At 38.9% G+C, this 8,543-nt stretch overlaps 1 long non-coding RNA gene across 1 annotated transcript in view; it reads left to right on the top strand.

The window, feature by feature from the left end:
* The first annotated feature begins 1,039 nt into the window (after positions 1-1,039).
* Positions 1,040-8,543, top strand: part of LOC132538298 (uncharacterized) — a 33,331-nt gene continuing 25,827 nt past the window's right edge. The window contains exons 1-2 of the long non-coding RNA XR_009549696.1: positions 1,040-1,279; positions 7,734-7,792. This is a non-coding gene — a long non-coding RNA (uncharacterized LOC132538298). The remainder of the gene's footprint in view (positions 1,280-7,733; positions 7,793-8,543) is intronic.

The raw sequence follows: 8,543 nt of genomic DNA, 5'->3' as shown, positions 1-8,543 counted from the left end.
TGAACTGTGTAGTTTTCTAGCCCCTACTTTAAGGGAATGTTCTTTAGAATGAAAATGAAATATATGTCCAACATCATTTTTTAAACTTTTTAAATATTTATTTTATTTATTTATTCCCATTTGTTGCCCTTGTTATTTTATTGTTGTAGTTATTATTGCTGTTGTTATTGATGTCATAGTTGTTGGATAGGACAGAGAGAAATGGAGAGAGGAAGGGAAGACAGAGAGGGGGAGAGAAAGATAGACACCTGCAGACCCGCTTCACTGCCTGTGAAATGACTCCTCTGGAGGTGGGGAGCCAGGGGCTCGAATCTGGATCCTTACTCTGGTCCATCAACACTTTGTGCCACGTCCCCTTACCCCGCTGTGCTACTACTCAACTACCCTAACGTCATTTTTTAAAGAGGGCATTAAAAAAATGTTTATTCTTATGAGACAGAGAACCATGCACAATTCTGGTTTATAGGTATACTGGGAAATGAGCCTGGAACTGCTGAGGTCTCAGGTGTAAAAATCCTGTTCTTTACATGCTGAGAGAGCTATGTCCTTGGCCCCAAAGACAAATCTCTTATCTACCACTATATTATGGCTGAGGAAATGAAGGTTTATAATTCAGAAGTGAATTCACTTAATCCCAACTGCAAGCTTTGTGTTTTCCAATCTTGAAGTTTCTATGCTAGTGTTCAACCTGTTCAGGTCAGGAAAAAGGGACAGCAAGTGGCATGGGAAATGGTGTGGTGGCTAAAGCTTTAAAGTAGAAATCTCGAGGTCCTGATTCAATCCCTGTCATGGCAGAGTGATGCTCTGGTTCTCTCTTTTTCTCATCATCCTCCCTCTCATTTATACATAGCAAACATTATCATTTTTCAAAAGAGGAAATCATGGAGGGCAGGACAGTTGAACAGCTGATAAAGTGTACAATCTACCATGTATGAGGACCTGGGTTCAAACCCCTGCTCCCTACCTCTAGAGGGAAAACTTCACAAATGAGTGAAGCAGTACTGCAGATGTCTTTCTCTCTGAACCCCCATTCAATTTCTATCTCAATAAGAACAACAACAATAATAAATAAAGAGGCAATTGTGTTCCACCTGTGCATGCAATTATCAGTCACAGAAAACTGAACAAGATAAGGGGAGATTCATTCTTTTCTCTGATGTGCAAAGGCTACCTCCACAGTAGTGAGGAGCATGACAAAAAAGCTTTTTGTCTTTGTTTCAGGGGCAGCTCCCTGCTTCGATGGAGAGAAGCATCCTCTGCCCCCACCTGCCCAGGAAAGGTAAATATTGAGCTGAACCAGGGAAGTATTAAGACCTTTTTTTTTTTTTTTTTTAGTTTGAGATGGGAGTGTGAAAGTAAAGAAATGGGTTCTAGCAAGATAATTCTGCCTTTGATACTCAGATGACATAATGGTGTATATTCTTCTAAAGTAGATAAAAACGTCTGCTACTAACTTCATATGTGATTGACGACTTGACAGACCTGCATTCATGGGTTATTATTCAGTTTCCCCCTGAAAAAAATGTCATTTGGGGGGTCCTAAGTATTGAAGCTGAACTATTATTGATGTAGGTATGCTTTCTGTTTTATTTGTCCTGTTTGTATATTCTCTGGGCATTCTGTATTTGTAGTTTGGTGTCTGCCTTTGATTTTAGAAATTTCTCAATTTTACTACTTCAGATAATTCTCTTTTTCCTCTTTTTCCTTCTGATATTTCAAGTAAGCAGTGCTATCTTTTTACTATTCCATTGTTTTGAATGTCTTCCTGTTTTTGTTCTCTTTTTACATTTAAATTTGGGAAGTTTCTTTAACATGTTTTCACATTCTCTGAGTATCAGAATATTATTGAACCTACTGGTACTATTTTCATTTCTGATGCTTTTTCAATTCTAGCATTTTATTTCATTTTATTAGTGATTTAATAATGATTGCCAAGATTGTATGATAAGAGGGGTACAATTCCATACAATTCCCACCATCAGAGTTCCATATCCTATTCCCTCCATTGGAAGTTTCCCTATTCTTTATCCCTCTGGGAGCGTGGACCAAAGATCTTTATAGGGTGCTAAACGTGGAAGGTCTGGCTCCTGTAATTGCTTCTCCACTGGACATGAGCATTGACAGGTTGACCCATATCCCCAGCCTGTTTCTGCCTTTCCCTAGTGGGGTAGGGCTGTAGGGAGGTGGGGCTTCAGGGCACATTGGTGAAGTCATCTGCCCAGGGAAGTCAGGTTGGCATCATCTGCCCAGGGAAGTCAGTTGGCAACTTGGTGGGTGAAAAGCATTAAAATATAAGGCAGAATAATTTTTTTAATAATCAGGAACCTAAAGGTAAAGGTATAGCAGATGAAATTTTGGGTCTTCATTTTGGAAGGCCTATGAAGTCTATTTTAGGTATATTCCAAGGGGCCTATGATCTTATTAAGTTTCTCCTGAGTTGAACGCTAATGCAGGTGGGCTAGGAGTACTGTCTGGGAAGATAGTGTCAGAGTTGAGGATAGGATCAAGAAGGTGCATAAGGGCAGTGAAAAGCTCCAAAAAAATAGAGTAAGTATATAAATATCATTAACTGTAAACTCTGTCGATCTTACCTAGGACCCATGTCTATTCATATTAAGAAAAGTAGCTTATATAACCTCTGAATACCTATCAGTCTGAGCTTGCATTCTTTTTATTTTATTTTATTTATAAAAAGGAAACACTAACAAAACCATAGGATAAGAGGGGTACAACTCCACACAATTCCCACCATCAGAACTCTGTGTCCCATCCCCTCCCCCAGTAGATTTCCTATTATTTAACCCTCTGGGAGTATGGACCCAAGGTCATTGTGGGATGCAGGAGGTGGAAGGTATAGCTTCTGTAATTGCTTCCCCGATTCTTCTTCTTCTAGCATTTGCCCTTCTTCCGTAGCCAGTCAACAGCATCAGGTTGAGCCTGATGTAAAGTTTCAAGACCTCCTTTGAATCTGGAGAGGTGGCAGTCGTTGACTATGTGGGTCATAGTCTGTCTGTAGCTGCAGGGGCAGTTCAGGTCGTCTCTGGCTCCCCAGCGATGGAACATAGCGGCGCACCGGCCATGGCCTGTTTGATAGCGATTGAGGAGGGCCCAATCATAATGTGCTAGGTCAAAGCCGGGTCGATGCTTGCAGGGGTCTGTGATGAGGTGTTTGTTCTTTACCTCAGCTGACTGCCAGCTCTGTTTCCAAGAGACTGGAACAGAGAAGTTCAGTGTAGGCGTAGGGGACCAGATTGGGTGACGAGACATCAAGCATTGAACAGGGTGAGCGAAGATATCCGCGTATATTGGCAGGTCCGGTCAAGCGTAGACGTGGGAAATGAACTTAGATGATGCCGCATCCCGACAAATATCTGGCGGGGCGATGTTGCTAAGAACTGGCAGCCATGGAACCGGGGTGGAACGGGTGGTTCCAGAAATTATTCTCATGGAGGAATATAATTTGGAATCGACCAAGTGGACATGGGGGCTACGGAACCATACTGGGGCACAGTATTCTGCAGTGGAATAACATAATGCCAGAGATGATGATCGTAGTGTGGAAGCGCTTGCGCCCCATGAGGAGCTGGCCAGTCTTGCAATGATGTTATTCCTCGCGCCCACCTTTGCTGCAGTTTTTATGAGATGTTTGTGAAATGACAGAGTGCGATCGAGAGTAACGCCAAGATAGACTAGCTGGGCTTCATGCCGGATTCTCGTATCATCAAGCTGCACATTAAGCTCACGCGAGGCCGAGGCATGGTGTAGATGGAAAACAGATGATACCGTTTTAGCAGTGCTGGAGTGAAGAGACAGTTACTTTCATCAGCTGGGATAAGATTTGAAAACTGAGCTTATTAAAGCATTTTTTTTCTCCTCTGAAAGAAAGGTCTATTTTAACCAGTTAAAAAGACCTGTGAAAGGGAGTCGGGCAGTAGAGGATCGGGTTAAGCACAGGTGGTGCAAAGCACAAGGACCAGCATAAGAATCCCAGTTCAAGCCCCTGGCTCCCCATCTGCAGGGGAGTCACTTCACAAGTGGTGAAGCAGATCTGCAGGTGTCTATCTTTCTCTCCCCACTCTGTCTTCCCCTCCTCTCTGCATTTCTCTCTGTCTTATCCAACAACAATGACATCAATAACAACAACAATAATAACTACATCATGAATAACTACTGAATAATAACTACAACAATAAAACAAACAACAAAAGGGAATAAAAAATATTCCTGGACAGAAAGCTGATGGAAGTGTGAGGTCCCCAGAAATATTCTCACACTATCTATTTTAAAGGATTCATGAAAATCATTATTTAAGTATCACTAGTAATTTATAATCCTAGTAGTTACAAATTTCAGTAGTTATATTTCTTTGGATGTTTTTTGTCTCCCCAGATTTAGGGCTGGTGGTTTTCTCTACAATTAGGTTTAAGAAAAGTTACTGATTTTCAATCTGTTATTTTTTTTATTGTAAGGATGGAAGTAAAAATCATCCTAATTTTCCACATGTCAAGCAACATCTGAAGTTCTCTATTGAATTCCTCTTTTGCCAACATTTCCTTTTTTTAAAATTTTTTAACCAGAGCACAGCTAAGTACTGGCTTATGGTAGTGTAGGGGATTGAGCTTAGGACTTTGGAACCTTAGGAGGAGTTTGTTTGCATAACCATATCTATCCACACCCAATATCTGTAATTTTCTAGATGTCTTTGTCCAATCAATAGAAAGGAAAATCAATTTTTAGCTAGTTATAAGTTGTTAGTATTGTTTATATCCTATATATAACTTTTCTAGCTATAATTAAAGAGTGAAACCCCTCTTTTTTATTACTACTGATCCAGGGCCTCTCACATATGAAATTTAGTGCCCCCCCCTTTTTTCATTTAGAGCGAGAGCGAGAGTGAGAGAAGTCAGGAGAGACACTGCAGCACTGCAACTTCTGAATGTATAACTCCTTTCATTTGGTGCCTGGGCTCAAATCTTGGCCTTGCACATGCCAAGGTTCATGCCCAAGGAGGAACTTCTTAGTGAGATGCGGGGGTACAGCTCTAAATGTTTCAACACATAAATATGGATACTTAAAAATACTCACATTTCTAGAAACATTTATCATTAACTTGACTTTGTGATTTATTTATATGTATATAGGGACATTTATAGTGATACACACACACACACACAAAAAACACACGTCATATGTTTCTTCAGTTTATCAGCCCCCTTCCTGATAAACAGAGTTTTTTCTTCTCCAACCCTTACATTCAAAATAGGATCCCACTAGCTAGCTTTATACCTCATAGCCCTGTCTTCTGGACCATAGTGACTTTGTATGAATAAGTTACGCCAGTAAATTTCTTTCTCCTGAAAACTAAGAATAAGGATTGAGGTGCACATACAATGAGGTTGGGAAATTTTAGATAAGTTAACCTATAAATTGTTGGGCAGTCATCCTCTGGGTGCATGCTGAATCAGAAAGAAATGTTCAGTGGGAAAAAAAAAGAGAGAGGAGATGATGTGTGAAACTATGACTAATATATCCTGAGATAGAGAGAGAGTGGGTGAGACCTTATCAGTGAGATTTCATGGCTGTTTTGGACTTTGGTTTATACCTCTTTTGTTGTTCAATTTTTCTATCTTCTCTTTGTTGCCTAAGCTTTTTTGATGTATAGCCAGAAGGTCTTGAAGATAAAGTGATAATGAAAATCAGAATAAAGTTCAAAGCAAAGAAGGATATTATATTTTTGTTTGAACATTAACCTTTAGCATACATGGTCATGCCTTGAGTGTTAGCATTAATTATTAAATAATGTTGGTCCTTTGGAAGAAAGAAATATGTGATTTAAAAAAAAATCATATAATTTTCATTCATTTTGAAATTGAGATGGTAAATCAATTTAATTCTACTGGGTTGATAATTGACCATATTTTCTGGTTGTATATGTTTGATATAGTCTTATCAGATGATGAAATTTATGTTTGAAATTATGTTTATTTTATTACCTATTATTAGTGATTAATAAGACTATAAGATAGTAGGGGTATAGTTCCACACAATCACCACCAAAGCTTTGTGCATATTTTTTGACTTTAAGACTGAGGTAACTGAATTATAAGGTCCTCATTCCACAGGAACTTCCTTGATGTTTTTTATTTATGTTTTTCTTTATGGATATAATATGATCATTATACATATGAGAAAATATTAATGACCTTGGGTTTGTTAATGATTTCTTGAATACAAAATAAAATCATAAGCCTCACTACAAAAATATCAGTAAGTTGAATGCTGCTGCATATAATATGTTTTCTTCAAACAACAATAAAAAAAGGAAAGAAAAAGAAAGAAAAAAAAGGAGCAGATAACTTCGATATCGTTCACCTGGTTGTGCTCCTGTGTTGTCAGCTGTATGATCCAGGTTTGAATTCTTACACTGCAGTGCTGGAGAAGCATCAGTTCTATATGGTGTTTCTGCCTTTTCATTTTTCTTTCTTTCATTAACAATAGAGAGAAGTGGATAGGCAAAGGGGAAATGGAGAAGGAGAGACAAAGAGAAGCACCTTCAGCACTACTTCACTGCTCTTGAAGCTCCCTTTGCAAGTGGGAACCTCGGTCTTGAACATGTTTTCTTGTGCATGAAATTTTTATCTAAGTAAAATGAGCCTGACACAAAAAGCCAGCTATTGTGTAATTTTGTCGACATTCACTCAAATAATTAAATTAGTAAGGAAGAATAAGAAGACTAGTGGTTACCAGGACGTGCAGGTAGAGAAGAATTATTGTTTAAATGTCACGGTTTCATTTTGGCACACAAAAATGGTCTGGACAGACAGTAATGGTGTTGTACAACAATGTGATCATAGCCAGTGTCACTCAAATTTTTCCATTGAGAATAAAAATGATGAATTTTAGTGTTACATATATTTATCACAATAATTTATTTAAAAAATCTGATATATCATTAGGCTTCCTAAGGAAAAAACACTTTTTTTTTTTGCCTCGGGTTGTCACTGTGACTCGGTGCCTGCACTACAATCCACTGCTCCTGGCAGCCATCATTTTTCCATTGTTGTGTTGCTGTTATTGTTGTTGGTGTAGCTACTGTTGTTGTTGTTGGATAGGACAGAAAGAAATTGAGAGAGGAGGGGAAGATTGGGAGAGACAGCTGCAGGCCTGCTTCACTGATTGCATAGCGACCCTTCTGCATGTGGTGAGCCTGAGGCTCCAATAGGGATTCTTGCGCAGGTCCTTGCACTTCGCACTACGTGTGCTTAATGTGGTGTGCTCCCGCCTACCCCCCTACCCCATTTTAGTTTTTAACCTGAAGGGTTTTTGTAAAAGTGAAATGTCTTGGAAAAATAAGCTACATTACTTTGAGAATTTTTTTTTTTTCTGACAAGCTAGCATATTGACCATAATTAGACGAGCATGCAAGACATTTTAAAATTTTATCAAAGAACTTTAGATATACCCTTAGGCCAACATTTATTATTGTTGTTATTATTATTATTATTGCTAAAGAGGGTGGGGAAGATACTGAAAACAAGGCTCAGTTCACTCTGTTAGTGTGCTGTACCTATAATGTAGCCAGCTTTCCTTCTGGCTTCATTCACTCTATTCTGGAGCTCGTCTTTTCTATTTGAAGAGCTCTGATGATAAAATTTGTTCCATTATAACGTCATAGTGTTATTCTAGAGAGGGCTAAAATTAAATGCATCTGTAAATTGCCATTGTCTCTTCAGAAACAAAGTGGTGCTACTTTTGTCAGCTGCCCAGCCCAAGTGAATATTGCACCTGTCACGTAAGTTCTGCTACTTTTTACTACACAGTGGGTGAGGGTGAAGGCAGTAATCACATATGACCTAGGTGATATTTATCGGGGGTTGGGACTTAATTTTTTTCTTTTGTAATGAATTTTTTTCTCTATATTTATTTAATGAAGAAGGTAAACAAAAACAAGAGCAACAGCATACACAGTAAATTGAAGTACAGGAAAAATTCCATAACAGCACACTTGGAGTTATGATTAATATTGGTATAGATAAGGGAAGAAACATTTTCTCTTTTTTAATATTTTATTTATTTTTGAGAGAGTTGAAGAGAGAGAGACATACACACACAGAGAGAAACACCAGAGCACTTCTCAGCTCTGGCTTATGGTGGTGGAGGGGATTGAACCTGGGACTTAAGAGCCTCAGGCAGGAGAGTCTGTTTGCATAACCATTATGTTATCTCCCCTGCCCAGAAACATTTTCTAATACCCTCTTAGTTCTAGAAAGTGGATCCTATGAATTAAACTGATAAGAGAAAAATGAGAATAAAAGTTTATTATGCAAATATCCACTTTAGTTTATATATATATTATATTTATTAGATAGAGGCAGCAAGGAATCTGGCTTCTGTAATTGCTTCCCCACTAAACATGGCCATTGACTGGTTGATCCATACTCCCAGCCTGCCTCACTCTTTCCCTAGTAGGATGGGGCTCTGGAGAAGAGGAGCTCCAGGACACATTGGTGGGGTATCTGTCCAGGGAAGTCTGGGCGGCATCA

The sequence above is a fragment of the Erinaceus europaeus genome, chromosome 4, assembly GCF_950295315.1.
Source record: "Erinaceus europaeus chromosome 4, mEriEur2.1, whole genome shotgun sequence".
In the NCBI taxonomy this organism is placed as follows: Eukaryota; Metazoa; Chordata; class Mammalia; order Eulipotyphla; family Erinaceidae; genus Erinaceus; species Erinaceus europaeus.
The sequence above is the reverse complement of the archived record's forward strand: the minus strand, read 5'-3'. Positions and strand labels throughout refer to the sequence as shown.